The 21,266-nt window shown below is 46.0% G+C and overlaps 1 pseudogene; it reads left to right on the top strand.

The window, feature by feature from the left end:
- The window catches only part of LOC124697249, a 38,809-nt pseudogene continuing 17,543 nt past the window's right edge, over positions 1-21,266 (top strand).

Below are 21,266 nucleotides of genomic sequence, written 5' to 3'. Positions count from 1 at the left end.
ATGGAGCATCATACAAGTAACAATGAACCTCTTCCTGGCTACCATGCTGACATTGAACAAAGGCTGGATAAAGACACAAATGCGGTCAACCAAGTAAGTGAGCCGCCGTCCCTTCTTGAGTCTGTTTCGAACCGGTTATGCATTGATGTCTTTGCAATTTTTTGATTAGTTGGACAAGGCTCTTACCTTGTATCGGTCGAAGAACGATGGCAAACAGTGCAACTTGTTGCATTCTATTGCCACACCAAGCTGAAGGAGTGTGAGAAGTGTAGTTTGATGCGCATCTAGTTGGCGAAAAGCTAAATATGGCATCATTGATCTGAAAGCGCCGCTCGCAACCTCGGCGGGCCTTCCTATCGGCAGTAAGGCGATCAAGACCTTTGCGCTTGAAACAACGTCAGCCGGCATTAATAAGATGATCAAGGTTTCCTTATCATGGACAACAACGTCATTAATAGTGAAGTCATGTCGAATAACGTGATGGACACACACCCAAAAGGTATTGTAATGTGGTTAAGTCACAAAATTCAGCATTGTGATGCCGATATAAAATGTTGTAACCTAATCCTTAGACCGTGACACCATATTTAATCATTGTCATCCGCGGCTACTTTTGACATTATCAACCGCTACACCGTAACAGGGTAGTTATAAAGGTGATGCTCAGATAATCCAATGGGATGGGTTGAGGTGTATGTGCCAATAACAGGATTTGTACATCTTGTGATGGATAGATACCGAAGGGTCTACTCGGTTATATTATATCAACACCGCTTGCTTTAGCGGTGTGGCTTTTGCATACGGAGGTCCCTGAACAAGGGACTAAGAGCGTAAGTTAGTTAATCAATGTTGTGGTTCTGAAGTTTGTAGGTTATGAACTGTTCTTCCACGACAGCTCTAACATCCATGTAAAACATGAAAAGACAAAAGTAGATGCGTCTAACTTTGTATTGTAGAGGGCACATGTTATGATATTGTATGGTCGAGGTAAGTTTGTGAATTATTCGAAGATTACCGACGAGGAGGCACCATGGACCCTTGGCGCCATTCCGTAGCGCACGATGGAGATCATGGCGCGAAGAGGACCATATCATGTCACCATTTAATTTAATGTGATGTTATTACTGTTTTTCTTATGATGCATGTATTAGATATCTGACATTAGCATTATAAGATGATCCCTCAATGAAATACTAACATTAGTGTTCTCTTGTCGAGGGTACTCCTCGGTAATGCCCTCCGATTGGGGCTTAGGGTTGATGGAATCCTGTAGGCTGACACGAGACATCGGTTCACAGACAAGCGGGGAGAGCAATTTACCCAGGTTCGGGGCCCTCGATGAGGTAAAAACCTTACGTCCCGCCTGTCTGATCTTGATTATGAAAATATTGGGTTCCAATGGGGTGCCGAAGACTTCGGCCGTGTTCTCGTCGAGAGGCTAAGCTGCTACGGCGACCTAGCTCTAGACTTCGATGGCTAAGATTGCTATGATTGATCGTGTCCCTCGGTAGCCCCTATCCTGGCCTTTATATAGGAGGCCGGGTCTCAAGAGGTCTAGCAGGGTACGACTAGGTTTACAGGAGTCCTAGCTCTAAACATTCCTTGTTCGGCTGCTCCTTTGTCTTGCCCGCCAAGGAATCTTCTGCTGCGCCATCCAAGTGGCCCGCCTTGCCATCGAGTACCTTCATGGGCCTCCAGTTAGATTGTATAGGATAGGGCAATGTCGGTTACCCGAAGGGTAATGCCCACGTCATTAGCCCCCGAGTGTCTAGCCGAAGATAGTTCGGGTAGAGAATAAAGCATGCCTCCACCTAATGTTCTTCTTTTCGATTGTCCTTGCCCATCTTGTATCATCATCTTCTTCTATCGGGTGCGCGTCCAGCGCTCCCGATGGGAGTAGCCCCGAGTCTAGGTACGGATGTTTGCAATCCGTGCGTAGACTCAAGTTGTACCACTCGAACGTTTTACTCTGCCGAAGTTTTGCTGCAAATCTTCATGGGTCATCCGATACATTTGTACCAAGGCTTGCTTTCTTCAATAAGTTTTCAACGCGTAAGGGATAATGAGTAACGTGCCCAACTTTTGCTGGTTAACTGCCGATGGCAAAACAACGTCACTCTACGCAGAATCAAGTCCCCGGGCATGATCCTGGAGTGCAAAAAAGTTCTATCGGGTGCGCGTCCAGTGCTCCCGATGGGAGTAGCCCCCGAGTCTGGGCACGGGCGCTTGTAACCGGGCGCAGACTCGAGTTGATCATTCCATCCTTTTCTTCAAATGTTTCTTCACACGAATATCTTCGAAACCTCAGATTATCGGGTGCGCGTCCAGCGCTCCCGATGGGAGTAGCCCCCGAGTCTAGGTGCGGATGCTCGCAATCCGTACGTAGACTCAAGTCCACCACCCGATATCTTTTATATTTCTTCGAATGCTTCGAGCGATCTACACGGCGTCACTGATGACGTTATTCACAGTTTTATTTTGACTGACAAGACGCGACCCGTTGGGCCCATCTTACCTCTTCCTGGCTCTGTTTTTAAGTAATATCCTCCTTTCTCGTACGGTTACCAAGGCGCCTCCTCGATTTCCGTGACCAACGATGAAGAGAGGGTCCCTTTAATGAACTAGAAGCAATGACACGTGTCCACACAATCCTCAAGTTCTCCCCTACTTAAAATCTTTTAGAACAAAATCCTTAGCATTTCCTCATATCATCGTAGCATCCTTCTGTTCTTCTTCCACCTTCCTCTTTCATAACCGCTGCGCCGCCACCATCGTTTTTAGATCTTCTCCATATCTCGCGATGGTGAAGAAGAAGAACCTTGCTACCGCCGCCAGTTCCGCGAGTGGTGGCGCCGCCGCCAATGCCTCCTCGAATCTTGCAAAGAGGAGCGCTCCAGATGCTCCTCCCCCACCTCCGGCGCCGCCAGCACCGCCAAGCTCGGTAGCCGCAGCCAAACCCGGAGATTGGCTAGCGTCCTCCATCACGAAGCGTGATGAAAAGAGGGCCCGAAGCCTTGGTCTAGTCTCCTCCGACGAGGGGAATGTGATTCTCCCAGGTGCGATCTCTCGGCCCAATCCTCCCGCTGGTTTTACCGTGATGTTCTTGTCGTTCTTGTATCGGGGTCTCTCGCTTCCTGCTCACGAGTTCCTTCATCGCCTTCTACGGACTTACGAAATCCAACTGTGGCAACTTACCCCCAACTCAATTCTTCACGTTGATGTGTTCATCACCCTTTGCAAGGCGTTCTTGGGCATCGAGCCTCACTTTGGGTTGTGGAAGAAAATCTTCTTCGTAAAGAGATACAGCAGTAGCAATGGACCCTTCGTCATTGGGGTAGTGGGGTTCGTTGTCCGTTCAGAGGTCAACTATTTCAGTTTTCCAATGAGATAATCCGTGCAAGGATGGAGACTGAAATGGTTTTATGTTAAGGATTCCTCAACAATCGAGTCCCAGCTTCCTTTCTTTGTCGACGTCCTTGAAGCCAAACCTAAGCATTCTTGGAAAAACAACCTTTCTCCCGACGAAAGGACATCAGCCGATGAGTTATTTGCCAAATTTCTTCGGATCAAAGAAACCGATGGCCAAACCATGATCGGCACAGAGGTGGCTGCGGTGTTCTTAAAACATCGAGTCCAGCCAGTCATGGCCAGAGTTCGTCCGATGTGGTTGTATTCGGGTCCGAAGGATGAGACCAGGATAAACATTGTTGAACTATCGGAAAAAGAGCTGCTTGACAAAGTTCGACGCCTCACTCTCTTTAGTCAGGAAGACTCCATCCCGTTGATATCTTCTTATTCACCTCTTGGTGTCGATCATCCGCTGGCAAAGGTAAATTTTCCTTTTCACACTCTTGTTACCCTGTTCCACTTGGTCGACACGACTATTACTGTTCTTATTTGTTCTTTCCTTCGGCAGATCCCCATAGTTCCAGAAAACTTGCATGATCTACCAAATGACACTTCCGAGGGAAGAGGTTCCTCAGCCCCTGTTGATTTTCATACTGCCGAGTACATGAGCTCAAAAAATGAACACGATGATCCAATAGAGTCTGAAGCTGTCTTCACCGATCTTCCTCCCCCAGCCAACGATACTTGCGACACATCGGGATCAGTGCGTGATGACGACGCTGATCATGATGCCTTTGTTAATGCAGCTGTGGAGGATGCCAGAGCTTCGCCTGCGAAGAGATCGACCGGCGGCTTTGCCGATGAAGACGATCTCTTTGACCTGTAAGTGCCTTTTTCCTAAAATTCGTATTTTGCTTTCATCATTCACATTTCTTTCATAACTCTTGCCAACCATTCCCTTTCGTAGTGACGAAGGTTTCATCGAGCCTCCGCCTAAGAAGGCAAAATCTGACGCCGTTCTGCCAGACATCGCAGCTTCCGAAGCTTCGGCTCCTACTGCAGCCCTCGCGGCCCAAGTATCGACTGCTTCCTCCCTTTCTCGGGGGAAGGATATTCCTTCGACTGCCGCCGCCACGACCCCTCCTTCAGGAAAACCTGTAAGTCTTCCTCGATCGTAACGCAAACTTTCCTGAATGTGCCTTGATTAATGATTCTTCGTTAAACATCTGTTTCCCCTTTCCTTAAGGATCTGCGGGGCGTTATATCTTCTTTGGAGGCCTTCGCCTCCCAATTCACTTCCCTAGAAGCAGACAAGGTTCGGCTGCAGAAGGAAGTTAAATCTTCTTCCTCGAAATTGGAAGGTGCAACCAAAATAGCCGCCGAAGCTCGTCAAGAAGTTGACTCCCTAAAGGAGGAACTTGGCAGGCTAAAGGAAAAACTGAAGGAGGAGGAAGCGTCTAGGCTAGCTGCTGAAGCTTGGGCGGCCGAAAAAGATGATCTTCTTCGCCAGTCTTCTTTGGCTTTGCTTGGTAATTCCGTTTATGCTTCTCTGTCGATTATTACTTTGCGAATGCGATCCTTTGTCGGTAATCTTTCCTATTTCATTCTCTTGCAGAGTCCGCTGACATCCCTGCCGATGCCTTGGATAAAATTCCAAACAACTCTCCGGCAAACGGTGTGTCAATGACTCTTGCCTCACACCAGCTTACACGGGAGCTCCTTGAAAGGGGCAAAGGTGCCATGGCGCGGATGCACTCGATGATCTTCCCCAAAATTAGTCAAGACGAGGACTGCGGGGCAGTCGATCGATGCCTTCGCGGTCGACACCAAGGAGGTTATCGATGTATTCAAACGTACTTCGCGTACCTACGGTGCCCTCCTAGCCTTCCAACTTATGATGGGTCATGGCTTCAAGGCCGATATTGAGGAGATGTCTAGGGAGCTGCTGAAGGATCAAGATGGGCAGTTCATTGATTTAAGCATCTTCAAAACGTCAGCTCTTAAGTGTGCACGCCAGCTCCTTGAGCTGGTTTCATCAAAGAAATCGTCGGCTGGCCCAAGTTTATCGATCCAGACCCAAGCCCCTTGATTTTTGTAGCAATCTTCTTTTTGAATTGATGTGAAACGATGTTCTGTCGCAAAATTTATGGTTGTAATTAATTCCGTGCTAGCAATGTTGCTAGTACACTCTTGTCGTGGCATTTCTACTTGCACTCTCCCGATGGGAGTTACTTTTAATGCTGAAGCGATACGATCTGTCATACCCTTGACGCTGTTTTTGCAGGTTTTCCCAGTGCCTGCGTTTGTCGATGACTCTTCGGGTGCTCTTTTACGGAGATGATCGAATCCAACGTATGAAGGATCGGATCGCGCAGATGGAAAAGGATCTGCGCAATAACTATGCCTTAGCTGCCATTATCAAGAAGAAGAGCGAGATTGCAGCCGACGTAGAGCGCTACGCTCTTACTGAACTGCGTAAGGCCACCGAAAGTTTGAGCTCGTAAGTTCCCTGGTCCTTGCGCTCATTACTCTTTGTCAAAAATGCATTGTCCGATCTTCTATTGATTCCTTTGCTAGTCATAGCTCCGAACCGTCTTGAAGAGAACAAGCGGATTCACGAGCGCGTGAACGCATTAACCCAGCTGTCATCAGCCGATGAGATTTTCTGGAGGGAGCACTCGAAAGCTTCGGCTGTCGCTCAGTTCCAAGATCGGGTCCAACAAGTCCACCACTTCTTCGACAAGTGCTACAAGGGACTGAGAGTAATATGGAAGACGATGTTTCCTTTGAACGCAGTTCCTCCCACGCTGTTGACTTTAATGTCAGAATTCAGCAATGCCAAGAAGATCCGGAACTTGGTACGAGCTCAAGTGTTTGCGGGAGCTAGGTTTACGCTTGCCCTCGTCCTTGCGCGCTATCCTTCGGCAGACTTGCTATCCATTGCCAATGCAGTGGGCGATTTGGAGTTTCTGTACCCGAAGGTTATACTGCCGTCCAATGTAATTGTCGACAGGCTGGAAAAGGACTCAAAGGTACCTGAAGAAAAAGACACTTCGCAAGAGTAATTCAGGGTCACGTTCTTATTGTAAATAGGTAATTTGGCTACTTCATCCAAGGGTCACGTTCTTATTGTAAATAGGTAATTTGGCTACTTCATCCAAGCGTTTGGATTGCGTAGTTGAAACTTATTTTTCGGTAGGTACATGTATATGTATTTGTACCGTGTCAATGCCGTTGGCAAATTTTGAAGGAGCAAATCTTAATTGCTCGTTTAAGCGCATGTGTATTCGTTGGTCAGCAAATTGTTTGAGTGATCAGCTCATGTTGCAGGTCTTGCTAAACCCGTTGTATGTGCAACTTTGCTTTCAACCGATGTATGTTGCGACAGCAGCTCCTGAATGTATCGGAAGCACTAACTCTGCCGATGAGCCCGTTGTTCTTTGATATTTCCATAAGTAAAATATCGAACGTGGGTTGTTTTATACGCGTTTTCAGACTCTTGCTATTTACGGCGCTCGTAGAGGCATCTGTAGCAGAGGGAAAGGTCAGCGTCCTTTTTTGTTTTGCATCCTTTAGCGCTCGTAGTTTCAGAGGCTTTTTTGGAGCACAATCTTTTGCCGCGTACTTCATTGCACCATCGTTCGCCGAGGGGTGTAGGCAAGGTTTGTGATCATGCTATTTGAGTGCTCCGAATTACTGCAATGCTTTTCAATGAATCAAAACTTAAGTTCTCATTAATAAAGTAAGCACGGGACTAAGGGGCGAAAAAAGGAGGGCCCTGTTTGAAAATAAAGGAAAAAATAAACACTATTCATCTGCTTAAGTGAGGAAAGGGTTCTTCTTATCTTCCTGCTTGTCCACCACGTTAGCGGTTTTCGAATCGTTGTTGATTTCACTAGGGGTCTCAACGACGATTGCCAGTGTCTTGCTTTCTCCTATGACTGTTGTGCCATCAACTGCCGACGCTTTTTCTACCGAAACTTCTGGGGCAAGGTCGGCTGGCTTCTTCTTCATTTCCCTGACGTGTTCTTCTTCCTTATTATCGCGTGGTAATGACTTGGAAGGGAGATCGGTGATTTCCTGTTTTATCCCAAACTTTGCAGCAATCCTCTGAAAGTCGCGATCACAGTTGTCTGAGCGTGAGAAACTTCCATAGACTGTGATGTTTGTCCCGTTGCTCCCAGGCATTTTCAGCTTGAGGTATGCGTAGTGCGGTACAGCCATGAACTTGGCATAAGCTGGTCTTCCGAGTATAGTGTGGTACTGTGATTCCCAATTCACGACTTCAAACTCGATCTTTTCCTTCCTGAAGTTGTCGGGTTTGCCAAAGACGACGTTCAGGTAAACTTTGCCAAGGGAGTACGCCGGTGAGGTGGGGAGAATCCCATGAAAAAAGGTGTCAGTATCCTCTAGCATTCTCATGGTGAGATCCCCATACTTTTGATTGTGTCGACGAATATCAGGTTTAGTCCGCTTCCACCTTCCATGAAGACTTTGCTCATCTTGAACCCCCCGATTTGCGCCTCGACTACTAAGGCAGCGTGTCCTGGTTTTGGTATGGTCATCGGGTGATCTGCTCGGCTGAACGTAATGTTCTGAGACGACCATTCGACATACTCAGGGATGTTCGCCATGATACTTTACGCAGATTGATTTCTCGGGTGAGCTTCTTCATTTCTCTTCTTGAAACACCTGTCCCGTGGATCATGCTCATCTGCCCACGTGGTGGTGGAAACGCCTCATTCGATTGGTGAGGCTGAGCCTGCTGGACTCGGTGCTCGTGGTGGGGGTGGTGGTGGTGGTGGTGGTCGTGGCTCGCTCGCTGGATGAGTTTACGCATTTCAATGAACTGCCTACAATCTCTGAGCAGGTGGCTTGACTTTGTTTTGTTGTCCTTAGAGTCGACGTGCGAATGCAAGTAGCAAGGAGCGTTTATCTGTTCGGCGAAGGGTATCTCGGGAGTCCTCTGTGGTCGTGGTTTGTAGTTGCCACGGTTTCCAGAGTTGTTCCGATTGCCGTCCTGCCGATCGTCTCGTCTGTCGTCGTACCGATCGTCTCGCCGATCGAGTATCCTGCGGCTACCGGGTTACCGTCGTCATAAGCTGCGGTTTTTTCTTTTCTTATGGCGATCCCTTCGTCCACCCGAGTCGTGCTTCGGCTGGTCGTCATCTTCGTCGTCACTCGTGCTGTCGCGGCCTTCGTACGTTGTCCTCGCCATCAGCCCAGCTGTTGGCGATTTCCATTAACTTGGTTATAGTTTTTGGCTTTTTGCGCCCGAGTTCCTCTATGTAGGTTTCACGTCGGATACCGTCGCTGAAAGCGTCGATTGCTCTGTCGACTGAGACGTCTTCGGCAGCGTTTAAGAGCGTGGTGAATCTTCCGATGTATGCACGCATCGATTCCTTCTGCTTTTGCTGGCAATGCCGTAACTCCTCAATCCCGACGGGCCTTTTGTACGTTGCTTGGAAATTGGCACCGAAAGCGTCTACTAGGTCATCCCATGATTTGATGGAACCCTTCGGCAGGCCTCTTAGCCAAGCTCGTGCTGAATCCTTCAGGTAAAGCTGCAAGCATTGCATTACTGCTATCTGATTTCCCTTGTGCAGAATCACAGTCTGTAAGTAGTCGTCTATCCAGGACCTCGGCTCCTGCTGTCCATCGTATTTGGCGGCGTCAGTAGGGGTGGGCTTGAACTTTTTGGGTGGCATCGCTTCGCGGATTTTGTAGCTTAAGCAATCGGCCTCCCTTAACTCGCCGTCGTTCTCCTGGCTTTCATCCGAAGAATCACTGTCATATTCATCCCTAGCGGCGCGTCGGCATCTTGCTTTGTCAATTCTACTCTGAGTGATCTCATCTCGAGCATCTCTCGCGCGACGCTTTGAGCCGCTGGCCTCTACCGTGGTTCTTTCCTTCCGCGGGACCAGGTTGTCTCCTAATATTGCGAGACTTTCTAGGGCACCCCGATGGGCTTGGGCCATAGAACCTTCAGGGCGCTGATTGATGAGGTATGCTGCGAGATTAGCGGTTGCTCCCGCGACGGTTTTTGGCCGTGGCATGCCCGCGGTGTCCGTGGTCATGAAGTACTTGGTCAGATTCGACGTTATTTCTCTGGCGTCATCTTCCGAAAGTCTGGATAACCTTGATCGGTGCTTGCCTGCTCCTTGGGTGCTTCGAGAGGCGCTTCCTTGCGAGCCCCTCCGTCGTTCACTAGATTGGTCTGCGGCGGATAGGCGTCTCTTGAGGGTGGCTTGCTCTTTCGATAGGCGCTCCCGGTTTTTCTCCAATATAGAGCGATAAGCGTTGAGGGTTCCAACCGAGGTTCCTGCGGGGAGCGGTGTGTTGTTAAGCACGGCTGCCCTGGCTGCTTCCCACTCTTCCTCTGCGATGGTGTAATCGCTGTTGTTGTTACTGGCGCTGTTTCCAAAACTTGCTCGTCTGCTAGAGCGGGGGGTGTGATCTCCGTCTCCCCTGTTCCTTGTGTTTCCTGTGTTATTGGCGGCATAAACCTGGTGGTGTGCCATTTTCCGGGTGGCACCTTGGACAATGCTGTCGACACTATCCTCTCCCGATGAATACTGGGCGTTGCAGATGAACAGTGTGTCGCTTGATCCTAGCCCGTGCCTGGTATCGCAATTCAAGCAGTAGTACGAAGTCATCTCCGAAGATGCGGGATTATCGGATCCGACTGACATTGAAGACGTTGAACGAGGGCTTGACGAAGGCGAGTTTGTTGAGTCCGTCAGACCAGCTTAAAGGTCGACTGATGATGACATGCCTGGACTTGCCGATCTGGAGGCAAGTGGTTCTAGCAGTCGAAGGACTCCTTCCGAGTTGACGTTGTAGTGGACGCTGCCGAAGGTCATCTCCATGTTTCCTTGTAGATCGGAAAAGGTCGAGCGATAAGAGTCGCTGTGCGGGGTGAATTCATAGGAGCCGAATCGAATCGGGCTTCCTAGACTTGGCGATGACGGCGTCGATGAAGCTGCTGATGACATCACTGGATCTGCCGATGACCGATCTTGTGCCGACAGGATTCCCACAGACGGCGCCAATTGTCGAGGGTACTCCTCGGCAATGCCCTCCGATTGGGGCTTAGGGTTGATGGAATCCTGTAGGCTGACACGAGACATCGGTTCACAGACAAGCGGGAAGAGCAATTTACCCAGGTTCGGGGCCCTCGATGAGGTAAAACCCTTACGTCCTGCCAGTCTGATCTTGATTATGAAAATATTGGGTTACAATGGGGTGCCGAAGACTTCGGCTGTGTTCTCGTCGAGAGGCTAAGTGCTACGGCGACCTAGCTCTAGACTTCTGATGGCTAAGATTGCTATGATTGATCGTGTCCCTCGGCAGCCCCTCTCCTGGCCTTTATATAGGAGGCCAGGCCTCAAGAGGTCTAACCGGGTACGACTAGGTTTACAGGAGTCCTAGCTCTAAACATTCCTTGTTCGGCTGCTCCTTTGTCTTGCCCGCCAAGGAATCTTCTGTTGCGCCATCCAAGTGGCCCGCCTTGCCATCGAGTTCCTTCATGGGCCTCCAGTTAGATTGTATAGGATAGGGCAATGTCGGTTACCCGAAGGGTAATGCCCACGTCATCTCCCTTAGTGTGCACCACCAAGAAATCTCATCATTATGAAGCGAGGCCATGATGATCGGGTGCTACGGATATTGACGGTCACATACCGTGGGTGTAAGCCATGTTGCACTTCATAAACACTAAATTTACTTTGGCGAGTATAGCATGTGCAAACACGGGCTCGGAACACAAGTGATCGAAAGGTTAAGCATGAATCGTATAGATGATATGATTGATATATCAATGTCTACCTTTGAAGCTATGCATCGGTCGTGAAGATCGGGGGTGGTGTAGTGAATTTTGATCATGTAATCACTCAAACAACAAAGATGAATGTTTGTTTTAGTGGGAGTTCTTTTAGCTTTAAATATGAATTGAAACATGAACTCATATATTATGAACATAGTCTTGATGTCTTTTGCAAATGCCATTGTAGATGTCTCACCCCACCTTCAACCTAGGCCAATTCCTTGAGAAAGAGAAATCTAAAACTGATGGGTCAAACTTCACCACCTGGTACCGCACCTTCAGGATTCTCCTCGCTTCCACAAGATAAGATAGGTACTAGAGGCTGTGCTAGGTGATAAACCCAACGATCTGCCTCTCCGGACGAAAAGTGCGTCTACCAATCGAAGGCGGACGACTCTTCATTTGTTCAGAGTGGCATGCTCTATACCATGGAAGCTGAGCTGCAAAAACACTATGAGAACATGGGTGCATTCGAGAATCTGTGGACCAAGGATGGCCACGGAGAGTGTTCTTCTTTTGCGAGAGTAGTCCACTAGGGAGTGGGTGTGTGTGTGGCGTCGTGGCTAGTGTTGTTTGCAACACTCCGTCTATCTTGCAAATTTGTTTTCTGCCTTCTATAAAGTTAAGGTACGTAATTGCGTACTCTCAAAAAAAAAAGATTGACAAAGTCACCACTTTTAATGAGACACCAAAATGTAAAATCTTGAATTTAAATTCTGGTGGGCTAGGGTGCCACTACCCTCCTAAACATAGAACCACAAATTAATTATGGTGACCCGGCATACCATGCGCATGGTGTAGTACGCAAGTCTGATATAACACTAATGAAACACTGTTCCACTAGTATTATATCGCTCAGAGTGGTACAACAGAAACATATGTGGGTCCAAGGCATGTCTATAGAATTACAACACTGACTCTGTTACATAAGATCATCACGAGCCTCCTACTTTACAATGAGGTAAAACTGCAAATAAACTCCAGAAGAACGACTCGTAGTCTAATCCTATCACGAACTCTATTTGTAGAGTATTTGACTAGCTATAGGGGCTATGAATAGATTCTAGCTAAATAGGAGCTAGGTTTAGGGAGCTAGTTCCTTCCTATTGCTAATCTAGGTTTTCTCCTTGCTGGATGTGGTATTCGACTCCTCTGGCAGGGGTCCTGTCCCTTGAAGTAGTTATTGACTCCTCGGCCTTCGAGTTGCATTGTAGATCCTCCTTTGATGCCTCCATATCTAAGCAGGGGATTTAAGAGTGGTATGAGTACGAGCGTACTCAACAAGTTCATTATAGGAAAGAGGTGTTTAATGCTCTAGCTACGACATTAGACCGAGAAAGTCTAATACCAATGCAGGTTTTCATAACCATTTCTTCAAAAGGTTGCTTTTATTCAGAAGAACTATGTCCGTCAGCCTTCACCGGTTTACTAGAACTGCATGGAGTTCCTTGATACGTCTCAAACGTATCTATAATTTCTTATGTTCCATGCTACTTTTATGATGATACTCACATGTTTTATACACATTATATGTCATTATTATGCGTTTTCCGGAACTAACCTATTGACGAGATGCCGAAGGGCACGTTCTTTGTCTCTGCTGTTTTTGGTTCCGAGAAATCCTAGTAAGGAAATATTCTCGGAATCGGACGAAATCAATGCCCAGCATCCTATTTTTCCACGAAGCTTCCAAAACACACGAGAGCCACCAGAGGGGAGCCCTGGTGGGCCCAGATGATAGGGTGGCGCGGCCAGGGCCTGGGCCGCGCCCCCCTAGTGTGTGGGCCCACCAGGCCCCCTCCGAGGCTGCCCTTCCACCTACTTAAGGTCTCCGTCGCGAAAACCCTACCCCGTTCGACGAAACCAGAGAAAACCTTCCAGAGCCGCTGCCATCGCGAAACTCCAATTCGGGGGACAGAAGTCTCTGTTCCGGCACCCTGCCGGGACGGGGAATTGCCCCCGGAGTCATCTCCACCGCTGTCTCCACCGCCATCTTCACCGCCATCGCTGTCTCCATGATGAGAAGGGAGTAATTCACCCCCGGGGCTGAGGGCTCCGCTGTAGCTATGTGGTTCATCTCTCTCTTTATGTGATCTAGTTGAATATCATCTATGTGCTACTCTAGTGATGTTATTAAAGTACTCTATTCCTCCTCCACGGTGTAATGGTGACCAGTGTGTGCATCGTGTAGTACTTGGCGTAGGTTATGATTGTAATCTCTTGTAGATTATGAAGTTAATTATTGCTATGATAGTATTGATGTGATCTATGCCTCCTTCATAGTGTGATGGTGACAGTGTGCATGCTATGTTAGTTCTCGGTGTAATTGTGTTGATATATCTTGCACTCTAAGGTTATTTAAACATGAATATCGAATATTGTGGAGCTTGTTAACTCCGGCATTGAGGGTTCGTGTAATCCTACACAATTAGTGGTGTTCATCATCCAACAACGAGTGTAGAGTGGTTCTATTATGTGATCATTGTTGAGAGTGTCCACTAGTGAAAGCAGGATCCCTAGGCCTTGCTTCCAAGCATCGAATCTCCGTTTGTCTACTGTTTTGTTGCATGTTTACTCGCTGCCATATTTTATTCAGATTGTTATTACCACTCATATACATCCATATTACTTGTATTTCACTATCTCTTCGCCGAACTAGTGCACCTATACATTGATACGTCCAATTTGCATCACTATTTTATATCATAATTTGCTGTTATTCATTGATATATTTCATATTTGGAGATAATACTTATGTTATTTCATCTATTTTGCATGTTTCATGATTATTGGAGGATCGCGCACCGGAGCCAGGATTCTGCTGGAAAAAGCACCGTCAGAATGCAATATTTCGGAAGATCAACAGTTGACGGAAATTATACGAAAAATCCTATTTTTCCAGATGACGAAGGGAGCCAGAAGGGGGAGCCGAGGAGGGCCGCCATGGGCCCCCCTCATAGGCCGGCGCGGGCCCTGCCCTGGCCGCGCCGCCCTGTGAGGAGGGGGCCCACAGCCCCCTCTCGCCTCCTTTTCTTCGCGTACGCCTTCGTCCCGAAAACCTAAGCTCCAGGGGTACGTCGCGAAGAGCCACAGCCGCCTCTGCGGGGCGGAGAACACCGAGAGAGAAAGAGCTCTCCGGCGAGGCTGAGATCCGCCGGGGAAATTCCCTCCCGGAGGGGGAAATCGACGCCATCGTCACCGTCATCGAGCTGGACATCATCTCCATCATCATCATCATCATCATCATCATCATCATCATCATCATCACCGCCATCTCCACCGCTGCACCTCGTCACCGCTGTAACAATTTGGGTTTGATCTTGTTTGTTTGATAGGGGAAACTCTCCCGGTGTTGATTTCTACTTGTTATTGATGCTATTGAGTGAAACCGTTGAACCAAGGTTTATGTTCAGATTGTTATTCATCATCATATCACCTCTGATCATGTTCCATATGATGTCTCGTGAGTAGTTCGTTTAGTTCTTGAGGACATGGGTGAAGTCTAAATGTTAGTAGTGAAGTATGGTTGAGTAATATTCAATGTTATGATATTTAAGTTGTGGTGTTATTCTTCTAGTGGTGTCGTGTGAACGTCGACTACACGACACTTCACCTTTATGGGCCTAGGGGAATGCATCTTGTACTCGTTTGCCAATTGCGGGGTTGCCGGAGTGACGAAACACGAGCCCCCGTTGGTATATCGATGCGGGGAGGGATAGCGAGGATCTCGAGTTTAATGTCTGTGGTTAGATTTATCTTAATTACTTTCTTGTAGTTGCGGATACTTGCAAGGGGTATAATCACAAGTATGTATTAGTCCTAGGAAGGGCGGTACATTAGCATAGGTTCACCCACACAACACTTATCAAAACAATGAAGATTAATTAGCCGTATGTAGCGAAAGCACTAGACTAAAATCCCATGTGTCCTCGAGAACGTTTGGTCATTATAAGTAAACAAACCGGCTTGTCCTTTGTGCTAAAAAGGATTGGGCCACTCGCTTCAATTATTACTCTCGCACTTTACTTACTCGTACTTTATTCATCTGTTACATGAAAACCCCCGAATACTTGTACGTGAGCATTTACAGTGAATCCTTCATCGAAACTGCTTGTCAACACCTTCTGCTCCTCGTTGGGATCGACATTCTTACTTATCGAAGATACTACGATACACCCCCTATACTTGTGGGTCATCAGGACTATTTTCTGGCGCCGTTGCCGGGGAGTGAAGCGCTATTGGTAAGTGATGCGTGTAGTTGACACGTCCGTTGGGAACCCCAAGAGGAAGGTGTGATGCGCACAGCGGCAAGTTTCCCTCAGTAAGAAACCAAGGTTTAATCGAACCAGTAGGAGTCAAGAAGCACGTTGAAGGTTGATGGCGGCGGGATGTAGTGCGGCGCAACACCGGAGATTCCGGCGCCAACGTGGAACCTGCACAACACAACCAAAGTACTTTGCCCCAACGAAACGAGTGAGGTTGTCAATCTCACCGACTTGCTTTGTAACAAAGGATTAACCGTATTGTGTGGAAGATGATTGTTTGCAAAGAAAACGAGTAAAACAAGTATTGCGACAGATTTGTATTTCGGTATTAAAAGAATGGACCGGGGTCCACGAGTTCACTAGAGGTGTCTCTCCCATAAGATAAAAGCATGTTGGGTGAACAAATTACAGTCGGGCAATTGACAAATAGAGAGGGCATAACAATGCACATACATGACATGATAAGTATAGTGAGATTTAATTGGGCATTACGACAAAGTACATAGACCGCCATCCAAGCTGCATCTATGCCTAAAAAGTCCACCTTCGAGGTTATCATCCGAACCCCCTCCGGTATTAAGTTGCTAACAACGAGACAATTGCATTAAGTATGGTGCGTAATGTAATCAACAACTACATCCTCGGACATAGCGCCAATGTTTTATCCCTAGTGGCAACGAGCACAACACAACCTTAGAACTTTACGTCACTTGTCCCAGGTGTCAATGCAGGCATGAACCCACTATCGAGCATAAATACTCCCTCTTGGAGTTAAAAGTAAAAAACTTGGCCAGAGCGTCTACTAGTAACGGAGAGCATGCAAGATCATAAACAACACATATGCAATAACTTGATAATTAACATGACATAGTATTCTCTATCCATCGGATCCCGACAAACACAACATAGAGTATTACAGATAGATGATCTTGATCATGTTAGGCAGCTCACAAGATCCAACAATGAAGCACAATGAGGAGAAGACAACCATCTAGCTACTGCTATGGACCCATAGTCCGGGGGTGAACTACTCACTCATCACTCCGGAGGCGACCATGGCGGTGTAGAGTCCTCCGGGAGATGAATCCCCTCTCCGGCAGGGTGCCGGAGGAGATCTCCGAGAATCCCCCGAGATGGGATCGGCGGCGGCGGCGTCTCGGTAGGGTTTTCCGTATCGTGGTTTTTCACATCGGGGGTTTCGCGACGGAGGCTTTAAGTAGGCGGAAGGGCAGAGTCGGGGGCACGACGAGGGGCCACACCATAGGGCGGCGCGGGCCCCCTTGGCCGCGCCGCCATGTGGTGTCGCCACCTCGTGGCCCCACTTCGTATGTTCTTGGGTCTTTTGGAAGCTCCGTGGAAAAATAGGCCCACGGGTCTTCGTTTCGTCCAATTCCGAGAATATTTCGTTACTAGGATTTACGAAACCAAAAACAGCGAGAAAACGAGAGCGGCACTTCGGCATCTTGTTAATAGGTTAGTTCCGAGAAAATGCACGAATATGACATAAAGTGTGCATAAAACATGTAGGTATCATCAATAATATGGCATAGAACATAAGAAATTATCGATACGTCGGAGACGTATCAAGCATCCCCAAGCTTAGTTACGCTCGTCCCGAGCGAGGTAAAACGATAACAAAGATAATTTACGAAGTGATATGCCATCATAACCTTGATCATACTATTTGTAAACATATGTAGTGAATGCAGCAATCAAAACAATGGTAATGACATGAGTAAACAAGTGAATCATAAAGCAAAGGCTTTTCATGAATAGTACTTCAAGACAAGTATTAATAAGTCTTGCATAAGAGTTAACTCATAAAGCAATAAATCAAAGTAAAGGTATTGAAGCAACACAAAGGAAGATTAAGTTTCAGCGGTTGCTTTCAACTTGTAACATGTATATCTCATGGATAATAGTCAACATAGAGTAATATAACAAGTACAATATGCAAGTATGTAGGAATCAATGCACGGTTCACACAAGTGTTTGCTTCTTGAGGTGGAGAGAGATAGGTGAGCTGACTCAACATAAAAGTAAAAAGAATGGTCCTTCAAAGAGGAAAGCATCGATTGCTATATTTGTGCTAGAGCTTTTATTTTGAAAACATGAAACAATTTTGTCAACGGTAGTAATAAAGCATATGAGTTATGTACATTATATCTTACAAGTTGCAAGTCTCATGCATAGTATACTAATAGTGCCCGCACCTTGTCCTAATTAACTTGGACTACCGGATCTTTGCAATGCACATGTTTTGACCAAGTGTCACAATGGGGTACCTCCATGCCGCCTGTACAAAGGTCTAAGGAGAAAGCTCGCATTTTAGATTTCTCGCTTTTGATTATTCTCAACTTAGACATCCATACTGGGACAACATGGACAACGAGATAATGGACTCCTCTTTAATGCATAAGCATGTGGCAACAATTATTATTCTCATATGAGATTGAGGATATATGTCCAAAGCTGAAACTTCCACCATGAATCATGGCTTTAGTTAGCGGCCCAAAGTTCTTCTCTAACAATATGCATGCTCCAACCATGAAGGTGGTAGATCTCTCTTGCTTCAGACAAGACGGACATGCATAGCAACTCACATGATATCCAACAAAGAATAGTTGATGGCGTCCCCAGAAACATGGTTATCGCACAACAAGCAACTTAATAAGAGATGAAGTGCATAAGTACATATTCAATACCACAATAGTTTTTAAGCTATTTGTCCCATGAGCTATATATTGCAAAGGTGAATGATGGAATTTTAAAGGTAGCACTCAAGCAATTTACTTTGGAATGGCGGATAAATACCATGTAGTAGGTAGGTATGGTGGACACAAATGGCATAGTGGTTGGCTCAAGTATTTGGGATGCATGAGAAGTATTCCCTCTCGATACAAGGTTTAGGCTAGCAAGGTTATTTGAAACAAACACAAGGATGAACGGTACAGCAAAACTCACATAAAAGACATATGGTAAACATTATAAGACTCCATACCGTCTTCCTTGTTGTTCAAAACTCAATACTAGATGTTATCTAGACTCTAGAGAAACCAAATATGCAAACCAAATTAGCAAGATCTAAGTATTTCTTCATTAATGGGTGCAAAGTATATGATGCAAGAGCTTAAACATGAGCACAACAATTTCCAAGTATCAAATTATCCAAGACATTTTAGAGTTACTACATGTAGCATTTTCCAATTCCAACCATATAACAATTTAACGAAGATGAAACTTCGCCATGAATACTATGAGTAGAGCCTAAGGACATATTTGTCCATATGCTACAGCGGAGCGTGTCTCTCTCCCATAAAGTGAATGCTAGGATCCATTTTATTCAAACAAAACAAAAAACAAAAACAAACCGACGCTCCAAGCAAAGTGCATAAGATGTGACGGAATAAAAATATAGTTTCGGGGGAGGAACCCGATAATGTTGTCGATGAAGAAGGGGATGCCTTGGGCATCCCCAAGCTTAGACGCTTGAGTATTCTTAATATATGCGGGGGTGAACCACCGGGGCATCCCCAAGCTTAGAGCTTTCACTCTCCTTGATCATATTGCATCATACTCCTCTCTTGATCCTTGAAAACTTCCTCCACACCAAACTCGAAACAACTCATTAGAGGGTTAGTGCATAATAAAAATTCACATGTTCAGAGGTGACACAATCATTCTTAACACTTCTGGACATTGCATAAAGCTATTGGACATTAGTGGATCAAAGAAATTCATCCAACATAGCAAAAGAGGCAATGCGAAATAAAAGACAGAATCTGTCAAAACAGAACAGTCCGTAAAGATGGATTTTATTAGGCCACCAGACTTGCTCAAACGAAAATGCTCAAATTGAATGAAAGTTGCGTACATATCTGAGGATCATGCTCGTAAATTGGCTTAATTTTCTGAGCTACCTACAGGTAGATAGACCCAGATTCGTGACAGCAAAGAAATCTTGAACTGCGCAGTAATCCAAATCTAGTACTTACTTTTCTATCAAAGACTTTACTTGGCACAACAAAACATAAAACTAAGATAAGGAGAGGTTGCTACAGTAGTAAACAACTTCCAAGACATAAATATAAAACAAAAATACTTGGAGTAAAAACATGGGTTGTCTCCCATAAGCGCTTTTCTTTAACGCCTTTCAGCTAGGCGCGAAAGTGTATCTCAAGTATTATCGAAGGGTGGTGCACCTACAGCGGGGTTTGGAGTTTTCTCAACCATGCATAGTATATTGGACACATAAGTTTCAGCGTCTCCCTTCTCATTAGTCTTGGGCTTGCTACTCTCATCAAACAAATTGTCAGGAACAAGCCAAGCATAGTTATGTTCTAGTGCATCATTCATAGCTAGGAGTTTACATGGTATTGGTGCTTTGATCTCCCCACCATTATTAGCATTATTAGTGTACCTTATCCTATCCATGTCCATTTTTTCAAGGAGACCAACAAAATTAGTATGAGAACCAAGCATATTAAATTTAGCGAAGACCTTTCTAGCCTCTCTTGCTAGACCACCAAATTCTCTAAGAAGGGTTTCTAAAACAAAATCTTTCTTTTCCCCCTCTTCCAAATCACCAAGTGTAAGAAACATGTGTTGGATTATAGGATTAAGATTAACAAATTTAGTTTCCAACAAGCGAACTAAAGCGACGGCATCAATTTCATAGGTAGGAGCAAGTTCTACCAAGTGTCTATCTTCAAAATCTTCAACGGTACTAACATGGGTGAAAAATTCTTCTATATTGTTCCTCCCAATTATAGACCCTTGTCCTACCGGTATGTTTTTTGTGGTAAAATTAAAAGGAAACATAATGAATCAAGTAAAGTAAATGCAAGTAAACTAATTTTTTTTGTGTTTTTGATATGGCAAACAAGACAGCAAATAAAGTAAAGCTAGCAACTAATTTTTTTTGTGTTTTGATATAAGTGCAACAAACAAAGTAGTAAATAAAATAAAGCAAGACAAAAACAAAGTAAAGAGATTGGGAAGTGGAGACTCCCCTTGCAGCGTGTCTTGATCTCCCCGGCAACGGCGCCAGAAATTTGCTTGATGCGTGTAGTTGACACGTCCGTTGGGAACCCCAAGAGGAAGGTGTGATGCGCACGGCGGCACGTTTCCCTCGGTAAGAAACCAAGGTTTAATCGAACCGAGTAGGAGTCAAGAAGCACGTTGAAGGTTGATGGCGGCGGGATGTAGTGCGGCGCAACACCGGAGATTCCGGCGCCAACGTGGAACCTGCACAACACAACCAAAGTACTTTGCCCCAACGAAACGGTGAGGTTGTCAATCTCACCGGCTTGCTCGTAACAAAGGATTAACCGTATTGTGTGGAAGATGATTGTTTGCAAAGAAAACGGTAAAACAAGTATTGCAGCAGATTTGTATTTCAGTATTAAAAGAATGGACCGGGGTCCACGAGTTCACTAGAGGTGTCTCTCCCATAAGATAAAAGCATGTTGGGTGAACAAATTACGGTCGGGCAATTGACAAATAGAGAGGGCATAACAATGCACATACATGACATGATAAGTATAGTGAGATTTAATTGGGCATTACGACAAAGTACATAGACCGCCATCCAACTGCATCTATGCCTAAAAAGTCCACCTTCAGGTTATCATCCGAACCCCCTCCAGTATTAAGTTGCTAACAACATACAATTGCATTAAGTATGGTGTGTAATGTAATCAACAACTACATCCTCGGACATAGCGCGAATGTTTTATCCCTAGTGGCAACAGCACAACACAACACAACACAACCTTAGAACTTTCTGTCACTGTCCCAGGTGTCAATGCAGGCATGAACCCACTATC

This window comes from Lolium rigidum, chromosome 3 (genome assembly GCF_022539505.1).
Source record: "Lolium rigidum isolate FL_2022 chromosome 3, APGP_CSIRO_Lrig_0.1, whole genome shotgun sequence".
Classification (NCBI taxonomy): Eukaryota; Viridiplantae; Streptophyta; class Magnoliopsida; order Poales; family Poaceae; genus Lolium; species Lolium rigidum.
Note: the sequence above shows the minus strand (reverse complement) of the source record. Positions and strands in the feature narration are given on the sequence as shown.